A 22528-nucleotide genomic window follows, 5' to 3' on the forward strand; every position below is an offset into this window, starting at 1 on the left:
TCAAGCCCCATATCAGACTCTGCGCTGACAGTGTGGAGCCTGCTTGGGATTCTCTTTCTCCTTTTCTCTCTGTCCCTCCCCTGCTTGCACACTCTCTCTAAAAATAAATAAATAAGCTTGAAAAGAAAGGAATCTAGCTAGCCAGCTTTTTCAGTACCTTAAAAGGGTCTTATGCATATATCATCTCACTAGAATGCCGACTCCCCTTTCTCAAGGCTCTGACCAGAGTGTCCGGTTCACTAGGACCGGGTTGGCCTTAAACATCTTTAGTGGGCTCCACAGCTGAATCCATGCCAGATGTCGAGAAGGTCCTGCTTAAGGGGGTTTGAAATCCATATTCAAAAGGTAAAAATGGTAACCTTCAGTTTCATGGAGACTATGACTCAAGGCACTCATAAGCAAGATACACACTTAAGTTCCCAATAGTGAAAATTTTGTTTCCGGTATTGCCTATGCAGTAAGAATACCCCCACTGCAGAAATGACAATCCTTCAAGCAGGGGCCAAAGGATCCTTCAATGCCACGAGGGGCCAGGCTGTGATGTATGATGGGCAGGAGTTTCCCATAGCATCTTAGTGGATTGCTTGCAGGCAGACGCACTTTGCTTGCATATTAAACATGTGGGAATTGTCCCTGTGTTTCAAGAAATAGTCTCTCTCCCATCTTTTCTCCCTCTTGATCTGTTTTGTTTGCCCGCTTTCAATAAAGAGGAGCTTTGAGAAACATACGCCTTTCTTCTTAAATCTCCAGATAGAAAGTCAACTGGCAGACTTGATGACAAATGGCAACTGACACTTGGCCTCAGCGTGGGGAGAGCTTGGGGGTGGGGGGTGGATGGAGGCTGCAACAAAGAGGTCAGAGCTCTGGGGGACGGCCTGTGCCCAGCGCCAGCTCAACACTGCGGACCCAGGGAGGCCACAGCTTCAGGCTCTTCAGGAGAAACTGAACATCCAAATTTTTATGTAAACTCTCCCAATAAATTAATATAGGAAACTGATTTAAATTTTCTATAACTGCTGTGTAGGCCAAATAAAACATACTCATGTCAGATCTAGTCTGCAGCCCTCATTCTAAAACCTCTGCCCTAATGCATTAGCGCTTTAAGTTCTGACCAGCCTCAAGCTATGTCTTCACTTCTACTTCTACAGTCGAGCAAATCCTTATACTTCCCCCCCCACCCCCGCCCTCAGTTCTTAGCTTCATGTGGTGGAAACAAAACAGTCCATGACAGTGAACTGGGATAAGGATGACAGCTCAGGGAGATACAGGCAGAAAAATGGGCTCCCTGCTTATTTGGGAAAAGAGGCAGCCTGTCCAGGCCAGGCTAGAAGAGGGCAGTGTCTGCTCCCTGGCTAATCGCCTGGTTGTTTTGGACATTTGCTTGTGTAGACTGTTCTGTTCTCAACCTAATGATGCCATTTTTAGTGACTCATTAGGATCCTCATTAAGAGTTGTTAGCACATCAAAACAGTGTTGGTGAGGGCTGGCAGAGGGCAGCTTCCTGGACATTAGCAGTTGTCTGAATATCCCTGGCAGCAGGGAAGGGACAAAATGGTAGTGAATGGATCCCCAAATGCTGTCAGTTCAGGGGGTGCTGTTTCTGCAGTAAGCGCTTATTGAGCATGTACTGTGTGTACGCATGGGCGTACAGTGGCTTTCCTTGGTCCAAGAATGAGAGGCACAGTGGTAACTCCTACCCTTCTCCGGGCTCAGCCACTCCAGTTATAACAACCCTTCAATTCCATGGACATGTTGACTTGTGCCTGCCTCAGGGCCTTTTCACCTGCTATGTCCTCTGCTTGGCATGCTCTTTCCAAGTCTCAGCCTCAAATATCCCCTTTCTGGAGGATTTTCTGTGACTCCCTGTCTGCTGTTGCAAATCCTTGCTAACCACTCTTCAACACATTCCCCTATTTTATTTATAATATGGTGCTTATCACAGTTGAAGTGATCATATATTTTTTTTAATGTTTTATTTATTTTTGAGAGACAGAGAGACAGTGTGAACAGGGGAGGGTCAGAGAGAGAGGGAGACACAGAATCAGAAGACAGGCTCCAGGCTTTGAGCTGTCAGCACAGAGCCCGATGCGGGGCTTGAGCCCATGAACTGCAAGTTTATGACCTGAGCCAAAGTCGGTCACTTAATCAACTGAGCCACCCAGGTGCCCCTGAAGTGATCATATTTATATGCTTACTGGCTTACTGTCTGTGAGTCCTCCCCCTAGAGTATCAGCTCCATGAGAACAGGAACTTAATCTACTGGGTCCCTGGCTCCCACAAGATGCCTGGCGCATAGTAGGAATTTACTTAGTACTTGATTAACAAGTGGGAATTGATAAGGAGACACAACCCCTCAGCCCCGGGTGGTAAGTGATCTGGCATACCCTCTAGATTCCCCTCTCCAGCCCATTGTACATCTCCAAGGAATAAATCTGTGACTTTATTAAAGAAATCTGAGATCAGGCTGAAGGAAAGACAACACACGAATTTCTTCAGTTCATAACTCTCCTCAGCAAAGGATACCTGTGCAGGAGCGTGAGCCCAGGCCCCACCTCTCCCCCGCTCCGGCCAGCGCCTGGAGTGAGCCTCAGGTGCCTGCGGCAGCAGACAGAGATCGGGCAGGGGCATCCCAGGGCCAGGCTGTGCCAATAGATTATTTCTCTGAGTAATTAAGATGGAATTAAAAATTAATTCTTTCCTTCAGCCTGATTGCATTTCAAGGGATAAACTGCGTGTTATGGCTTTTGTGCACTTTTTTCTCCCTAAATTAAATTGGATCTTGTTTTCTGAGGTGGGGGAAGTGAGAAAACTCGATTCATCCAGCAGCTCAAAATCCCTGGGGAAGGAACCAGGTGATTCTGCCTTGAGAATGGATGAACTTGAAGGCACCGCTGCTCCGGCCCACATGGTGGACTTGACTCTCCAGGGAGCAACCTGGGTCTATGTTGGGGACCCAGTAGTTCTGATCTGCTCTTGTCACTGTAATGCAGGAAGTCAGGTTACCTTGTCGGCTCCCCACAGGGGACTGAGCTGAATTAGCCAGAGTCAGACCCAGGCTCCATGCGGGCTCTGCCACTTACTGGCGTCAGCTGTCTTAGGCAAGCTCCGCTTCTGCCTCAGCCCCAGCTTCCTCATCTGTGAAATGAGTGTAAACAACCTACCTCTTGGAGGTTCTGGGAACACTATATGATAAGCCGGTTTGCCCAGTGGCATGAGTATTCAATGGATGTGTACAGGCTACAGGAGAAAGAGTTTCCCTCGTTTCTTTTAAGTTGCATTCATTCATTCACCAGGGTAATGCCTTCCCATGATTCAAAATTCAAAAGGTAGAAAAGGGTGTACAGTGAGAATCTGTCTCACACCACTGTTCCTAGGGTACAGCTGCTTTCTACCAAAACAGCCGGTGTTACCTGTGTCTTGTTTAACCTTTTAGGGATATTTTGTGAACCCACGAGCAAATATGTTCACATCACCCGTTCCCTTTCGGTTACACAAATGGCAGTATGCTAGATGCATTCTTTGACCCCTTGTTTTGTTTTATTTTGTGGTTTTCTGTCCAACTTAACAATATATTTTGCAGAGTATTCCACATGGGTGCATCACACAGTTTCTCAGTCATCTCTGTGTCTGGATAGTTCTCCACCGCCTACATGTCCCAGATGTATTTAACCAGTCCCCTGTTGATGGTCATTCATATTGCTTCCAGTCTCTTGCTATTCCAAACAATTCTTTAATATACAATTTTGAACAGAAATCATTTTCTTCATATGCATCTATATCTCTCAAACTCCTGGAAGTGAAATTGCTGGTAAGAGGGAACAAACTCTCTTTTGCTAAAAAAAAAAAAAACAACCCACAAATCATGTATGAGAGAGGAAATACACGAAACAAAAACCACAGAATGTTTACAAAATTAGAAGCTGATCCAAACGTGGGAATTCATGATATGATTCTTTTTATGCGTGCTTAAAAATGTCCATAATAAGGGTGCCTGGGTGGCTCAGTAGGTTAAATAAGCATCTGACTCTTGATTTTTGGCTCAGGACATGATCTCGTGGTTCATGAGATCAAGTCCCATGTCAGGCCCTGTGCTGACAGCACGAAGCCTGCTTGGAATTCTCTCTTTCTCTGCCCTACCCTGCCCCCACTTGCATACCCTCTCTCTCTTTCTCTCTCAAAATAAATAAACTTTAAAAAGAAATGTTGATAATAAAAAATTGTAAAGATATGGGACTGAAGTTCTGACAAAGAACTTAGAAGTTATCTCTCCCATCCACACAAGAGAAACGCTGAGCAAACTGAAATTCAACAGCTTTTCTTAGACCCAGAAGAGAACGGAGGTCATGGGGCAAATTGCTATTCCCCAAATTGTGATACAGAGAATCACAACTTATCAGAGCAGAAACCCACCAATAGAAAACTCTAGGAGAACCAGTCAAGGTAGGGAAACCTAGGCTGTAACCGATGAATTGTTGGAGGCCCAGTGTGGACAAGGTTCAGAGTTAAAAACTCAGAGGGGACCCCTTTGGGGAGGTCCCCACAGTTTTGTATGTCCTCCAGGAGCACTACGAACTTCTCGAAGTGAAGATTAGAACAGAATCCCCTCTATTTTCTGGTAGGGGAAGGGGAGAAGTAGCCATTTTGAAATATACCAGAACATTCTGTTCCTCTTAACAAAGTCGATGTGCCTTCAAGAGAAACTACTTTGCCAGCGCTTAAATGACCTGGTGGGAGAAAAACACCCAACCCCAGCCCCATATAGCTTTCAGGCTCAGGGGAGGAAAATATTCAACTGCCACCCAGGAAGCCTTCTTGTCCCATCTAAGGTAGGGTTGAGGAAGGGGTGGTGGTGGTGGAGAACAAATAAATATTTGCAAAGGCTGCAGCCCAGGTGCACAGGCTTGCTAAAAGACAGAATTGATCTCAAGGCTGCAGAATGCTTCCCCTCACCCCACCCCTTACCACCACATTGTTAAAGGTCTATTTACCACAGTTCCTTGTATTCAGTATATCATGTCCAGCTTTCAACAAAAAAATTACAAGGTATGCTTAAAGACATACAGTTTGAAGAGACAGAATGAGTATCAGACAAGATTCAAATATGGCAGAGATGTTGGAATGATCAGATTGGAAATTTAAAATAACTATGATTAATATGCTAAGGGCTCTAGAGGCGCCTGGCTGGATCAGTTGGTAGACAGTGTGACTCTTGATCTCTGGATCGTGAGTTTGAGTGCCACAGTGGGTGCAGACATTAGAGTAAAAAAATAAAAACAAAAATATTTTTAAAAATTTAAATATGCTAAGGGGTCTAATGGAAAGAGTATACATTGTTTAAGAGCAGAGTATCTTTCTGTATGCTCATTAGGTGACTCTTGATGGGCCCCTAGATTGTTTCAGGATGGGCACTGGTGGTCAGAGGAACCAAACCATGTGAATAGAGGGTTGGAAGTTTCATTCCCATCCCTAGACCTCCAAGGAGAGGTGAGGGACTAGGAATTGAGCTAGTCATCAACTGCCAATAATTTAATCAATTGTGTCTCCATGATAGAACCCCCATAAACACTCGAAACAGCAGGGTTCAGAGAATTTCCAAGTTGGCAAACACATCCCTATGCTGGAGGGTCATCCCAACTCCATTAGGACAGAAGCTCCTGCATTCACGACCCTTCTAAAATGTTTTTAATATTATTTAGAGAGAGACAGAGTGTGAGGGAGGGGCAGAGAGAGAGGGAGACACAGAAGCTGAAGCAGGCTCCAGGCTCTGAACTGTCAGCACAGAGCATGACATGGAGCTTGAACCCACGAACCATAGGATCATGACCTGAGCCAAAGTCAGATGCTTAACTGACTGAGCCACCCAGACACCCCCAGGATCCTTCTAGACTCACCTTATGTGACTCTTCATCTGGTTGTTAATTTGTATCTTTTACAATGCCCTTCATAATAAAGTGGCAAATGTAAGTCAGTGTTTTAAGTTTTGTGACCATTTCAAGCAATTATTGAACCTTCTGACTGCTATGGGAACATCCAATTTTGTAGCCAAGTCAGACAGAAACGTAGATACCTTGAGGACCCATTACTTTTGACTGACATGTGAAGTGGGCAGTCTTGTGGAACCAAGGCCTTAACCTATGGAGTCTGATGCTAACTCCGAAGAGTTGGTGCCAGAATTAAATTAAATTATAAGACACCTAGTTGGTGTTCAGATAGTTACAAATTAGTTGATATGTGGGGAAAACTCCCATACATTTGGTGTCAGAAGTATTGTGACTAGAGAGAAACAGTGTTCCCTTAGGCTTGAATAAATGTTTCTCCAAAGTTTCAAAGATATACAAATAGCCAACAAATACATGAATAGATGCTCAACTTCATTAATCATTATGGAAATGCAAATTAAAACCACAATGAGATAGTATCTTACACCCATCAGGATAGCTACTACAAAAAAAAAAAGGACCCCAAAACCAGAAAATATTAATAGTTGGTAGAAATTGAACCCATTGTACACTGTTGGTGGGAATATAAAATGGTACAACCACTGTGAAAAGCAGGGTGGCAGTTCCTTAAAAAAATGTAACAGAATTACTATATCATTCAGCAACGCTTGATAAAGTTAATCTTAATTTTTGTAATACTTATCTCAATGTGGTTTTGTGATTTTTTAAATGTTTATTTATTTTTGAGAGAGAGAGACAGAGTGTGAGTCGGGGAGGGGCAGAAAGAGAGGGAGACACAGGATCAGAAGCAGACTCCAGGCTCCAAGCCATCAGCATAGAGCCCTACGTAGGGTTTGAACTCATGAACCGTGAGATCCTGACCTGAACTGAAGTTGTAAGCCTAACCGACTGAGCCACACAGGCACTCTTCAAGCATTTATAGACCAGTTTCATACTCCTTGTTGTGATATAACTTCAGGTCTTTTGCTTATTTTTCTATTGTTTTCTTTCTTTTACTTGGTTTGTTGGAATTCTTCCTATGTACTACCTAGAAGTCCTTTGCCAGTAATATGTCAGGAAATGTGTCCTTCCCCTCTGTGATTGGACTTTCCACTGTCCCAACAGTGTCTTTTAAGAACAGAAGTAGTTGGTTTTAATATAGTCTAAATTATCAGTGTTTTCCTTGATGCTAGTGCCATTATGTCCCTCAATAAACATTTGCCCTCCCCAAAGTCACAAAGATATTCTCTAATGCTATCTTCAAGAAGCTTTATTATTTCACTTTTCGTATAGTGTGAGGTAAGGGATGAGATAGATTTCTTTCCATGTGGCTATCCAGTTGACACTGCACCATTTGTTAAGACCATTTTTTTCTCACTGCTCTGTGATATTAACATTGTAAGAAACAATGCTTTCACATGTTTGTGTGTATGTTTCTGAATTGTATTGTCTAATTGGTCTATTTGTCTACCTGTGTGCCAATATTACATTTTCTTAGTGATTGTAGCCTAATGTTAAATTTTAGTGTGTAATAATGCAAGTCTTCCTACTTTGTTTTTCTTTTGCTAGATTGTCTTGTCCATTTTTCACCCTTTGTATGTCTATGTAAAATTTACAACTAGCCTGTCAAATTGCACGCAAATTACACACAGAAGTACTCGGTATTTTATCTCTGACTGCCTTTAAGATTTTTTTTTGTCTTTGATTTTCAGTAATTCTACACTGAGATACCTAGCTGGGGTTTTCCTAACTGCTTGAATCTCTGGCACGTTCTCTTTTGTATGTTTTCTCAGAAAATTCCTAGTGATTATCTTTTCAAATACTGTTACTGCCTACTCTTCTCTTCTATCTTCTCTTTCCTCTTCTTCCTGGATTCTAACTACTTACTACATGACTCATATGTCCCTCATGTTCTTTCCCATATTTTCTTTTCTGTATTTTTCTCATTCTTCAATCTGGGATATTTCATTCTGATCTTAACAGGTCCACAATCTTCCCTTCAGCAGTTATCTAAACCCAATTACTTAGTTCTTGCTTTTAGTTGTGTTTTAAAATTATATTTTCCATTTTATGCAGTTTTGTTGGATCATATTTGATAAATAAAGGTCTGTTCATATTTAAACTATGCACTTTGATCAGGTTTGACATATGAATACATCTGTGAACCATTATCATAATAAGTATAATGAAAATATCCATCCCCCCAAAAGTTCCCTCATGCCCTTAATCTGTCCCTCCCTATGCCCTTTCCTTAGACAATAATTGGTCTGCTTTTTATCATTATAGATTAATTTGCATGTTCCAGAATTTTATATAAATGGAATGATATAGTTTGAGTTTATTTTTGGTGTGGCTTGTTTTTAACTCAGCATAATTATTTTGAGATTCATCCACGTTGATGCATCAATATGCATCAACTATGTTGTATTAATAGTTCTTTAATGCCGAGAAGTAGTCTATTATATGGATATCCTACAATGTGCTTATCTAATGCTTGATGGTTTTGGATTTTGAACCTCTGCGTTTTTACAGTTGTTGGCTATTACGAATAAAGTTATTATGAGCATTCACATACAAGTCTTTATGTCAACACGCACTTTCATTTCTGTAGACAAAAACCTTGTAGTAGAATGGCTAGATTTTATGGTAGTTGTGCATTTAAATTTTTAAGAAGGTGACAAATTGTGATCCAGAACAGATATACCAATTTATGTACCCACTAATAGTGGATGAAAGTTCCAGTTGCTCCAGATTCTCATCAACACTTGGTATGATCAGTGTTTTTAATTCTAGTCATTGTAGTGGCTGGGTAGTAGAATTTCATTGTGGTTTTAATTTGCCTTTCCTCAATGGCTAGAGTTGTTAGGACATCTTTTCGTTTGTTTATTTGACAACCATATATCTTCAATGGAAAAGTGTCTGAATAAATACTTACGCATCTTAAAACTTGAGTTTGTCTCAGTATTTTCTTATTATTGAGTGGCAATAGTTTTTAATATATTCTAGATACAAGTCTTTTGTTAGATATATGTTTTGCAAATATTTTTTCCTGGTCTGTGGCTTGCCTTTTAATATTCTTAACACTATCTTTTCCTCCACATTTAATAGCTTTATTAAAGTATAATTTACATATCATACAATTCACCCATTGTAAGTGTACAAGTCAATGACTTTTAGTAAAGAGTACAGTTGTTGAACTACCACCACAATCCAGTTTAGAAACTTCCATCACCCCCATTAGTTCCCTTGTGTCTATTTACAGTCACTCCTCACTCCCAACATGGGCCTCAGACAATCACTGATAATGTTTACTTCATCTATAGTTCTGCCTTTCCTATAAATTTCATGTAAATAAAAACACACAATATATATATATTTTCTTCAGTTTGGCTTCTTTCCCTTGGCAAAATATTTTCAAGGTTCATCTATCTTGTTGCATTTGTCAGTAACTCATTTCTTTTTGTTGCTAAGTACTATTTATTGTATGTTTTGTCATTCAGTGGACATTTGGATTGTTTCCCATTTTGACTATTATAAATAACATTGCTATGATTATTCACAGGCAAGTGTTTGTGTAGACCTATCTTTTCTTTTAGGATTAGAATTGCTGGGTCATACAAGTGTATATTTAACTTTTTAAAACACTGCCAAACAGAAGAGTGTCTTTTGAAGAGTAAATACTTTTAATTTGGATAAAATTCAACTTATTGATTTTTCTTTTATAGTTCATTTTTTGGTGGCATATTTAAGAAATTTTTATAAAACCCAAGATCACTAATATTTTCTTCTAGAAGCTTTATAGTTTTGTAGTTTTTATATTTAGATCTATGACCTATTTTAAGTTAACTTCTGTATATAGTGTGAGGTAAGGGTCAAGTCGCTTTTTTTTTCTTTTTGCATATGGTTATCCAAGTGTTCTAGCAACATTTCTTAAAAATAATATCCTTTCCTTGTTAGCTGCCTTGGAATCTTTGTGAAATACCAATTGGTGTGGTCTACTACTGGACTCATTTTCTGCTCTATTGATCTACAAGTCTACTATTTTACCAATACAACACCATCTTGACCATTGTAGCTTTATAATAAAGTCTTGAAATACAGTAGTGTAAGTTCCCCAACTTACTCTTCTTTCTCAAAATGTTTGACTGTTCCAGATCATTTGTATTTCCATATAAATTTTAGAATCAACTTGTCAAGTTCTACAAAAAAATCTTGCACTGAATTTATAGATCAATTTGGGGAGAACTGACATCTTAGCCACATTGAGTCTTCTGATCCATGAACACATATATTTCTCTGTTTATTTATATCTCCTTTAATCTCTCAGCAATGTCTTGAGTTTTACATGTGCAGATCTTGCACATCTTTTGTCAAATTTATCATCTCCTTTTATCATTTTTAGAATTTCCATTTGATTATTTTTTGATAGTTTCCAGTTTCCTGCTGAAATTCTTTTTGTCATCTAATTTGTTGACTAGAATAACTACAGTTATTTTTAAGTGTAGCCCTGATGCCTCAAATATCTGGATCCCTGTGATATGTTTCTAATATGTTGTTTTTCTCTTGATTTTTGTCCCATTATTGTATTTCTACATTTTGGTTTTTTATTGACTATCAGACATAACAGATGAACATTGAAAAAGGAATTTGAGGCTCTAAATGTTACCTTCCTCCAAGGAACTTTTACTTTTACTTTTGCCTCAGTTAGGAGCACCCGTCACTTCAGGTTGCGTTCGTCCAATCAGGAATCAAGATGATTTGAAACAGGCCTGCCATCCCCAAGAGAGGGCTGGTTTCATTCTGGACCACTTCCTCCTAGTGTATAGTCCTTTAGGTCTCAAAGGAAAGCTTGGGCTGTTTATCAGCGTCCTTACTTCTTTTGTTTCATCTTTTTTTCTGTGTGTAACATACAAGTTACCATCTTAAACAGTTTTCTATGTACAGTTCAGTGACACTGAGTACACTCGCATTGTTGTATGCAATCATCACCACCTACCATCTCCAGAACACTTTCCATCTTACAAACCTGAAACTCTGTACCTATTAAACAATGACTTCCCATTCCCCCTCCCCCCTGCCCCTGGCAACCACCATACTACTTTCTGTCTTTATGAATTTGTCTACTCTAGATATGTCATATAAATGGAATCTTTCAGTGTTTGTCTTCTTGTGACTGGCTTATTTCACGTAGCATAATGTCCTCGAGGCTCATTGATGTTGTAGCATGTGTCAGAATTATGTATACACCACATTTCGCTTATCCATTCATCTGTCAATGGACACTTGGGTTGATTCTACTTTTGGGCTATTGTGAATAAGCCACTGTGAACATGGGTCCTTACTTCTTAAGAAAACTGCACTCCAATCTTTGTCTCCCCAGCCCCACGAAGTTGCCAGAAGCTCTTCTCAGTCTCTCTGTTACTGCTTTAGAACTAGAAAACGCCTCAAGAGGTAGAGCACTGCCAGATATCAGGCTCCCCTCTCTGAGCTACCCTTCTCTCTGGGATCTTGGAGCCTTAGTAGCTCTCCAGTATCTTCAAACAGTGATTTTTGGACAATTTCATCCAGTTTTCCTAATTATTCTCAGTAGGATGATTGGTCTGATACAAGCTAGTCTATCTGAGCTAGAAGCAGATGTGTCAATATAATTTTAATTTGCATCTCTCTTATTATGCATGAGCTTGAGCAACTTTTCTGATATTTACATGTTGTTCATATTTTCTTTGAAATCCTTTCCCATTTTTCTAGTGAGTCTTTCTTTTTATTGATTTGTGGTCATTTGTTACATGTTTGGAAACCTAGGCTTTGTCTCTGATCTAGAAAGAACTTTCTGAAGCCAGTTCTAACTTTCACCTCTGAGACTTGGTTTCTTCCTCTGTGAAATGGGTGGGAGGGCCAGACTTCACCATATGGTCTGTTTCTTTTTGATCTATCATTCATGGCTTGATTATCTCCTTCTGTAAAGATGAGACAAAAAATCCGAGTGAGAGGTTATTGAGACCAAAAACAATTCCTTTCCACATCTTACCTTCACATTCCATGGTGGATTTGTATTGCATCCACTGATCTCTGGCTTTAGAAACATTGATCACTGTTAACAGGAGGTGGAAGCAAGGAGCCCAGTGTCTGTGCGTGCTTTTATACCTAGGACCTCAGCAATGTAGCGCAAGGCCACCCTTCCCACACTTCAGAAGGTCTCGGTCAGCCCCATGAGTTTTGCTCTATCTATATACCACACGTACTATTATTACATGTTTCCAGTAAATTGACTCACATGTTTTTAACTCAAATACTTTTAGCTTCTTCTTGAAAATAACCTTCGTGAAGGGTGCCTGGATGGCTTAGTTGGTTAAGCATCTGACATTGGCTCAGGTCATTATCTTGTGGTTGGTAAATCTGAGCCCCGCATCCGGCTCTGTGTTGATGGGCTCTGTGCTGACAGCTCAGAGCCTGGAGCCTGCTTCAGATTCTGTGTCTTCCTTTCTCTCTGCTCCGCCCCAGCTTGTGCTCTCTCTCTCACTCTCTCTCTCAAAAATAAATGAGCATTAAAAAATTTAAAAGAAAAAGAAAAGAATATGTATGAAATTACAGGTTTGCTGCATGAGGAAATTTTTTTCTGATATAGATTAACACAAACAAATAACACTTATAATTTAAAGTGCTTTTTGGGTACCCCCTCAAGCCTTGGGGAGCAGCCCCCGGGGCTGGGATCCCTGGCCTGGTGGCCACCCAACCATGCTATGTGTGGTCAGAACACCTGGAGCCTCCACCCACTAGCCCGGAAACTTTGCCCGAGCATTATTCAACATTACTCATTAAAATCGAGGTATTGCCAACTGATTCCCCCACACAGAAGCAGAACCTTTCCTACATTGTGGATGTGGGTTGTTTTTGTGCTGAAGTGTGTGCAGCCTTTGATGAAAGGTGGCCTGAGACGGCCTCCCAGACAGAAGGCAGCTTGCTGCGGCTACCACCTGAGGTCTCCAGAAAATTTTCTTCTTTCAGAGGCTGTGCTCTCGAGAAGCAGAGCCTTTCTCCTTCTTCTTCTGGGGTCGGTTATTGCTTTTAGCCCAGAGCAATGGTGAGACTCCGAGAGCAAAGATACAGCAGGAGCCCTAAAATAAATTATAAAGTCCAAAATGGAACGCACTTCAAGTGAGCTTGGAGTGAAAAATAGGTAACGTTTTAGTGCTGTTTTTATAAAAGAAACCACCAGACCAATATGTCATTGGGTCTTTTTAACTGTGGCGTCTGAATAGATTTAATTCTGATTTTTGACATGACCGGTGCAACTCGGACATGAGCGGCTGCACCATGTTCAGGCCAGATGGTAACTAACTGACTGCTTCTTGTCTATTGGGGGGTAGAAAATTCATTTCTTCAGCAAATATCAACAAAGACCTAGAGTGTGCAAGGTCTCTCTGCCAGACACTGGGCTTCTGGTGATGAGCCGCACCACCCGCGGGGAGCCTGGGGTCTGCTGAACAAGCGGAAATCATCTGAGAAACTTCCAGCCGATTTGAAGACCTCTGGTCTGGGAGTTTCCAGAAAAGTTTTGCTGGACCACAGGGGCTCTGTGCTCTGTGCCATTTTTTTTAGAAGCTTTTCCTCCTGTGGGGAGAGCACCCTGGCCTCCGGCCCCCCACAGGGAAGCTCATGGCCCACCAGGTGATTGACAGGCACAACCTCACCACAGGATCCGGAACCTCTAAGCAACGTGAATGCAAATTAGCTGAGTTCCACGGCTGACTGCACGCACCATCCCCCTTTTTCTGGATATAACTCTGGTACAGATGCCAAAGTTCAGAATTGAGTGTTGCCCCAAAGGGAAGCCCCATGTTTTCCTAGATGCACAGGGCGGGCTCAGCCCATGAGCAGCGTGCTGCGTCCTACAGCCATCCCTGGCTTCTCGAGCAGCTGCAAACTTGTTCACAAGTGGCCTGGGGGGAGGAATCGTTTTTCCTCTTTATGCCACTGTCCCCTCTCAGTGTGCTATGCTTTCCGTTCTGGAGGACGGCCAGAGTGGGAAAGCGGACTCTCATTCCTGGGGCTCAGACCAGCATCACTCCCATCCAGAGCACTGATGGGGAATGAGCTGATCTCTGATCATTCATGACCGCGGGCGCCTACATAGCTACCCAGGGCAATGCAGCTTCTGCGTAGCAACCTGGCCGTCCTCCCGCAGGAGCAAAAAAGGCAGGGAACGAGTGAGAAAGGGAGGCACGGGATGCTGATCCAGCACAGGTTCCCCTCCCACCTCCTTCTCCCTGAGCCTCAGCCAACACGACACCCTGTCCCCCAGCGTCTTCCTCCCTTGTGCCTAGGCCAGTGGCTTTTGAGCCTTTGCAGCTTGGATATCTGGATCTGCAGCAAGTGACTCATGCTTGGCTGTGGAGGCTGGGAGAGGAAAGACACCCTAAGGGCAAGGAGAAGAAATTCAGTTACTGCAGAGGTGGGTGAGTGGGAGATAAACATACTGATCAAAACTTCAATGTGCATGAGCTCATTCACCGAGCAACTTGCCAGAGTCCCACCAATGAGTCAGGGATGAGCCTATTGCTCAGGCTAGAAACAAGAACTGCCAGGAAGTTCCAGAGAGAGGAAGCCTCTTCGAAGGGGCTTTTCTGACCTTGGCCATGAGGGCAACTTCCACAAGGTTCTGGCTGGGGAGCTAGGGGCAAGCAACCAGACTTGGGTCTTGTGAAGTTCTCTCCCCTCTGAGGCTAGAGATTGTTTCCTCTTAGACCACATCTGTAGTGGACAGGCTGGAGCCCTGACTGGACAGAAACTTGAACTTTGGGAGTGTGTCAGGAGGGTGCTGAAGCCAATGTGAGCAAAAGAGAATTATTAGATGGCTTCTGAGGCCCTGGTCAAATCAGCAGGCTGGGGAACCAGGCCTGGAGATGAGCAGGACAGAAGCTGAGAAGGCAGAAAGCCCGGTGGATGACTTGAAGCCTTGTCAAGTTGGTGCTGTGGCCGCTGAAGAGCCAGAGCCACAGGGAGACAGGACAGGCCCTCCTGCTGTCCCCAAGGTCCCTGAGACACTTGATCAAAAGTCAAGGTTCCAGAAGCAGGCATCTGATTGAAAAGCTCAAGCCCTAAGCCTGCACCTGGTTGCATCAAGGGTTAGGGAGGGCATATGTCCATAGTGCCTTTGCTTTTGCCCTGGGTCACGAGTGCCAGAGTCACTCAAATACAGAGGGGAAGTTTGGATTGATATATACGAAGAAGATCCTGAGCAGCCAGAAAATGACAAGCAGCCACCATCGTCAGCAGGACTGCTTTCCTATCTTTTGCATTTTCTTTGCTCTGTTCTGGTTTTCCCTTGAGCACATGGGAGTTGTAGCATGCAAGCTGGGGTCCCAGTCGGAAGCCCCCTGGCCTCATCAGCCACACTGAAAGTGAGAGAAGAACGTGAAGAAAGGGGCTGCACACCCTGAGCCGCGGGGCAGTCTGGCGTCCGGAGCAGCCTTCTCTGCGGCTGCAGAGCTCTCCTTTGGGCTGGGGGGGGGGGGGGGGCAGTGACCGAGATCCCCGCTGACCAGTTCATTCCATACCCCAGGCACAGTAGCTGGCCTGCAAAGGTCCACTTGAGGCCAGTGACATTCAGGATCAGCCTGATCCTCCTTCTGAACCTAACCCCAAAAAGAGAACTCCAGGTAAGGCAGGTGCCTCTTGCCACCACTGAGGGAAGTCCTAGGGCTGAGCTCAAGATGGAAGCCAGGCCAGCAGGAGGCAAGCCCCAAAGGGAAAGAGAGACACTGAGTCCTGAGGACCCCATTTGAATCCTGGATCCACCTGAGTCTAAAAGCCACCTTCTGACTTTTCAGTTACAAGAACCAAAACATTTCCTTTTCTGCATAAGCTAGTTTGGGTTGGGTTTTCTGTCACTCACGAACAAAAATGACCCGGCCAAGAAAAATACAGTCGGGTGGAATGTGTCAGAGAGACACCCTCAATCCTCCCAAAGGTTCAAGTAAGAGGCAGGTGCAGGTGTGTGAGGGGTCGTTGGGGGATGTCTGTATATGTGTGTATGTCTGTGCAATTTTTTAAAATTTCAGCCTTATTCAGCTGTATTGAAGGAAACTAGGGAAGCTTTTTATTCTGCTTGAGCCAGAGTTTTAGAGCAAGAAGCCTCATCAGAGGAGACTACCATAGTAGTGGACAGAAATGACAATTCTTCTCAAGGGGGATGTGAAATTTGTGAAGGCAAGGTCCCAGCTAGAGACTCTTGTCCCTGCTGTTCATTCCCACCTGGAGACCCTCCTTCTAGAGCTCTTCTGTTTTCTTTCAATAAGAGACCTGATTCTTTCCTCCAGGCTGTAATCTCATATTTTAAATGCAGCTTGACTCAGCTTTCAAAATCAACAGATAATACTATAAATACCTGGTATTTGTGCAGCTCTGTCACTGCAGATCCTCACCCTTCCTCCGCCCCTCCCCTTCCTGAGTCCCCACCACTTCCTTAGCACCAGAGCAGAGCCATCATCTTCTCTCTGGGTCGGTGCTCACCCTCCCTCTGTGGCCTCTGCCACTGCCCACTCGTCCCAGTGGCTCAGAACCATGGCGACCGCAAGCCCAGATGCTGCTCACAGAATCGCCCTGAGCTGAGCGTTTTCTGCCAGTGTCCATGCCACTGTCTGCTCCCACCTTCTACCTTGTCCACCTCTGAAGCCAGTGCGCATCCCCAATGCCAGCTTCACCTCCCATTCTCCCCATTACCAGTCCTCCCTGAGCACTGTCACAGCCTGATGGCCCAACCTCCCCACCCTCCATCCATGAGTCTCTCAGCCCTGCAATTTCTCTCTTTAAAGCCTATCATAGAGAACTTTAGCCCATCTCCATGAGCTCACTTCCACCATAGTACTCAAGCACGTTCAGGCAGGAGGGCTCCTGATCCATAGTGGATATTGGAAAAATGGATTTTATTGAACATCGTCCTCCTTCCAGGTCACTGCCCCCTCTCCACCCTGTCCCTGTGCACACACGTACTCATTCATTCACAAATCCCCACGCCCACACCTACAGGTGCCTCCCTATACACACACCGCCTGCTTTCTCCCTGCCTCAACACACACACACTCCCACTGTTTCTCTTCCTGCAGACGTGCGCCCACACACCCCTAACATGGGATGGGAAGAAATTTTGTCTTCTACGAGAAGTTCTTCCCCTCAGGGGGGCAAGGTGGGGGATCAGATATAGGCTTCTTACAAATCTGAAGGAACTTCCTTCAGACTCGTGTGTCTTACAGACACCATTCAACTTGGAGAGAGGCAGGAAGTCAAGAGGGGGCAGAGTAATGAGAGAGCGCCCCTTACCAAGGGTAAATCATGGGTCCACCTTGCCATTTAGTCCCCAGCTGGCATCAAGACCTGGAGACCCACTGACAGTTGATTAAATGCACTTCCCATGTGCTTTACAAGCATGCTTTCAATATTAGAGAACAGTTGATCAATGCTTATTTCTCTACCTTCAAATCTTAGTTCCTGAGTTTGAGTAAATTATTTTTTTACATATTATTATACTTAATAATGTTTACTATTTAGTTGTTAGGTATATATCCCTGTCAGATACTCACTAAAAGCACCCCATGCAGCCTTAATTTAAATCTGCACAACCTTATGGGTAGATATCACTGTAATTCCCATTATGCAGATGAGAATACTGAGGCCCTGACTTGCCCAAGATCACACAATGAATGTGGCAGAAAGCTGCAGCTGGAGCTCAGGCCTGCTGACAATTCAATCACAATCTCGATCACTGAAGTATAATGCTTTATGCCTGAGAAATTTCCATTAGATCTGAAAATCTCCACTTATTTTGCCAGAGCAGGTGGTTACAAAATAACTTAGCTGTTCTTTGAGTGAATAAAATTATCTTGGATGTATGTGTTAATACTTTGTTGTTCTGAGACTTTCTTTTAAAACCTACTAAATGTGAGCTTCCTGTAGCTAGAAATATATTTGATTCATCCCTTCCATCTCCTTATTCTGCATAACATCTTTTGGCGCATAGGAAGTGCCCAGTCAATGTCCAAAGGAAGTGAAGTAAAATACAATAAAACTCAGGTTTTGCTGTAGATCTTGTCCCAAATAAGCTTTTAAACAAGTGCAGGACTCGGGGGTGGGGACCAGCAATGATGAAACTAACAGCAAATGAATAATTCCTTCAGGGGTCAAATGGCCCAGCCCCTCTTCTCAGCTCTATAAGGACTCTTATCAAACTTTTCGGTCTCTAACCTGGTTAGGGAGGCCACGCTCCTGGCTGCAACCTCTCGAGATGTTTTCCAGGGTCCGAAAAGCCATCCGTCTCTCCCTTGTGAGAGAAACTGAGAGACACAGACTCACATCTTACAGCAACACACTTGAGCTTCTTATACACCTCCGTGGATAAACCAGACCTTGCACACTTGATAATATGATGCACAGGGGAAGTGCATGCAGTCTGGACATGAACCTGGGTTTGAATCCTGACACAGGTTCTCTTATCGGTAAATGTCAGCTCCCACTCCCCTGTCAGGGTTGACATGAACATTGAGGGTGAGATGCACCAGACACTTAGCACAGGGCCTAGCACCTAGCGGACAGCGGGGAACGGCGCTTGCTCTCTTCTTGCCTATTTCTGCATGGCCGCTGGTTCTCCCCCGTAAAACAGAGGCATGCCCCGAGAGCCCAGCTCCTGTCAAGATGCTCTCATCTTCTTAACCTGGTTCTGCTCAAGCCTCGGCCTTTTTGGAATTTCCCAGAGATGATTCCCCACCCAAGAGGACCCAGCCTCCTGATCCTTGAAGTGAATTGCTAAGCACACTTCTTCCATCCCTGCCATGTCCCCATTTTCAATTTGCGCCTAACCTGGCCCTTGCATCCCCTGCCCCCCCCCCCGCGCCCCCAGGACCTATGAGATGGAGCCAGACAATCGAAAATGGAATTCAGTCATACACATGGGGGAAAAAAGATTATGAAAATGAAAAGTAAATAAATATGGATGTTGAGGGCCTAATTCTGATAAGCGGATTTTCAAAATTAGCCATTTGCAATAGTAGATTAAATGCATTTAATGTGGTGGGTGGAAGGAAGTCGATTAAGATGCACAACAAACCCCAGTTCAGCAGATTCCGGGGAGAAGGCATTGCGGGCCCCCTTTGCGGTGAGCTTGTTTGCCGGGATAAACGCTGAATGCCTTTTAAGAGCACTAATTTGCTGTTGTCGTGCTGGTAAACAGGCCTCCTGGAAAGGGGCCACTCACTGCCTTCTGTGCACGAGGCGGACCAGCAGGACTGGGAGGGGACTGCTGGGGCCCGGGCTGCGGAGGGCCCAGCTCTGGGAGTGTGAGGGGACCATTCGCTGCAGGGATGCAGAAAGCACCAAGGACAAAAGAGACACTGGCTTTCCCATCACCTTCCCCAACCACCCGCCCCCCCACCCAGTCCTCTGCAGTGAGAATTTTGATCCCAGAATACCTTGCAGCTCCTTCCATGGCAACAGTCGCCCTCCCTCCCCGCACTGCCTCTGCCTCCTTCCTTCCTGCTCCCTCTCCCTGCAGCCCACTCCTGTCCCCAGAGCCAGGCCTCCGGAGAGGGTTAGTGCACCCCTCAGGCAAATGGCCAATCCAGCCATCCAAGGAGGAGGGGCAAACCCAGCTACCAAGCCCCACCAGGACCCAAACCCGAAAATGACCAGCTCTTTCCTTCCCTGGGGCACCGCATTTAAAGACCTCTGAAAAGAGCTCTGAAAGAGAAGCTCTGGCTGGATTTAGGTTTGAAGACACAAAGAAGGGAAGGAATATTCTTTGCTGTCATCCTATGGCAGAGATGTGGTCTAAACAGACACATCCTGTTATCTTCCAATGGGATCCCAGTCCCCAGACTTGGAAACAATTTTAAGTTCCTTATAAGACCTGAGGCCCCACGTTGCCATGTGACCTTAATGCTAGGACCCTGCAAGATCCACCTGCTGCTGACCTCTGACCTCTTTCTCCCCAGACTCCTCCCTCATGACATTCTGCTAGCCACACCAGCCCCCCTTCTGTTTCTTTGGTACTCTGTGCCCATTCCTTTTTTTTTTCTTTCCTGTTTTTTATTTATTTTTGAGAGACAGAGAGAGATAGCGCAAGCAGAGGAGGGTCAGAGAGAGAGGGAGACACAGAATCTGAAACAGGGTCCAGGCTTCGAACTAGCTGTCAGCACAGAGCCGGACGTGGGACTCGAACCCATGAACCGTGAGATCATGACCTGAGCCAAAGCTGGACACTTAACTGACTGAGCCACCCAGGCGCCCCTCTGTGCCCATTCCTTGGCCCCTCTGCTGGGATACTCTGACACTACTGACACCAGCTGATAGTTCGCCATTCAGGTCTTGACCCAAATGCCAGCTCGCCAGGCGTCACTTTTTTCAGTTACTTTGTTTTACTGATTTGTTTGTGAGTTCATGTCTGCCTCCTTGCCCTGTGAAAACAGGGGCCCTTGTCCTGTAGGAGAGCTATGCCCAGCGCCGCCCAGGACTTGCCCAAGGCCACACAGGCAAGAAGTGGTGAAGCCAGGATCGGAAACCTTGTGTGTGTCTGGCTGTAGAGACTTTCCCCACGCGACAAACATCACCACTGGTTCTTGATGAGGAGAGGGACCAGTCCAGGGGCTGACTCCCATCTGTGACATCTCCTACCTGAGGCAAGATGCTCTCCACCTCCTAGGAAGTCGGGCTTGGAGGAGGCTGAACAGAGCAGTAGGGTCTGTTTCTCTCCTATTTCACAGCTGAGGCAGCTGAGGCAGGGATGTGGGGTGCCAGGCAAACTCCTACAGCTCATAGTGACAAAAATGGAGCTCAAACTCAGGTAGGCTGGGGTAGGAGAGGAGGAATTTGAGGGGGGTTCTGTCCCCAGAAACCTGACATCTAGTCTAGGGGAACGGGTCACACACCTTTCGAAGCAAGAGACTCTCTGGAGTCATTGAGTCATTTCCTGGCCCTGCTGCAGTGATCTCACTCAAGACCAAGGCGGGGGCCCTGGAATCCAGGATCCACATGTTTATCAAGCACTGATGATGCAGGAGCTTCAGCGATAGGTGGCTTTGTGCTTGTATTCGCTGGAATCTGAAAGTGCAGCTTTCTACAAGGTGGGCGGGGTGGGCGGGCAGGGGAAGGAATGGCATCTGGGCAAGTTCTTATCTATCATCCTTGCGCCCAGCCCAGACCCCATCAGCAGGGACATGCGCAGCGGGGAGAAGAGGAAGCCTGGTGTCAAGTGACAGGGTTCCCTTCCAAAAGTACAACTCGGTTCAAAGGAAAAGGGTCCCTCACCATGGCCCCCCAGGAGATGGTGTGATGACTCCAGTGCCTACTGGGGTCTCTTCGGCCCTGCTCTGTTCCAGCTGAGGCTGGATGTGAGGTCTGGATAGAGTCCTTCAGGGCCCAGCTGGGGACTGGCAGGGGAATGAGCTGGACTGTCTCATCTTTGCTGTCACAACCCCAGGAAAGGACATCGTGCTCCGTGCGGTATTCTATAAGCTGGTTTGCAAGCCTCTTCCTGGAGAAGCCTGGAACAGGAAGAGGACAGCTGTGGCCACAGCTGCGCTATTCTGTCTGGACATCCAGACGCTGGTCTATTTGTTATGATAACTCATCTCACTGCTCAATGGTCGTGTTTCTCAGAAGAAGGTGGCTGGACTGAAAAGCAGGTTTGGAAGTCATAAGTACAGCAAGCATTTGTTGAGTGGTGGCCTCATGCCAGGCTCTAGGACCAGCACTGGACAAGGGTCTCTTTTCTGCCCAAGGTTCCAGACCACAAAGTGCTAGAGTTGCTCCCAATTCATGGATCAAAAAACTGAGGTGGGGGGGAGAAACCTGAGGCCAGAGAGACTGGCCAGGTGAATGACCCTAGAGCTCAGCCCCCCATCTTCCTCCAGGCTTCCCAGGCCTATGTAAATGAGGACAGGAAACTGCATGGCATGGCAGATTTGGCTTCTATGCAAGACGTGTGCTGGGTCCATATCCAGGTAGCGGTTGGAGCAACACTGAGGCATGCCCAGGGACACATGGTAGTGTGAGCCAGTTGCTAAAATATTGAAGGCTTTCATCTCAGATAGTGAGTAATGGCTTCCTCTGCTCCTGGACTCCGCCCCCCCCCCCCCCCCCCCCCCCCCCCCCCCCCCCCCCCCCCCCCCCCCCCCCCCCCCCCCCCCCCCCGCCCTGGCTCCCCTGTCCTGGCTACTCTGGCCTCCCCGGAACTCCAGGGCCCCCTGGATCTGCCTCATTTCATGGGTGGCCACAGCTCTGATGGATCAGCCCCCGGGCCTTCAGGTTGTTAATTATTTTGATGGTCACCCAGGGTTTCAAGAGAGGATTTGTCACAGATCTGACCTGAAATCTTCCCTAAGCTGTGAAAATCTCTGTCCCTGTGGAGGCTGCCCACTTGGTTCAGCTGAACGACCCAGAAGGAAGCCTCAGACCATCACAGATCTAGATCCAGGATTATCAAGAAACAATTCTCTTTCTATGCCTCAGTTTCCTTCTCTGTCAAAACCAACGACAAAAGATAACACTTCCTGCCTACCTCCCAAAGCATCCCCGAAGTAACTCGGCAGCAGAAAGCAGAG

This window comes from Suricata suricatta, chromosome 6 (assembly GCF_006229205.1).
Source record: "Suricata suricatta isolate VVHF042 chromosome 6, meerkat_22Aug2017_6uvM2_HiC, whole genome shotgun sequence".
NCBI classification, from domain to species: Eukaryota; Metazoa; Chordata; class Mammalia; order Carnivora; family Herpestidae; genus Suricata; species Suricata suricatta.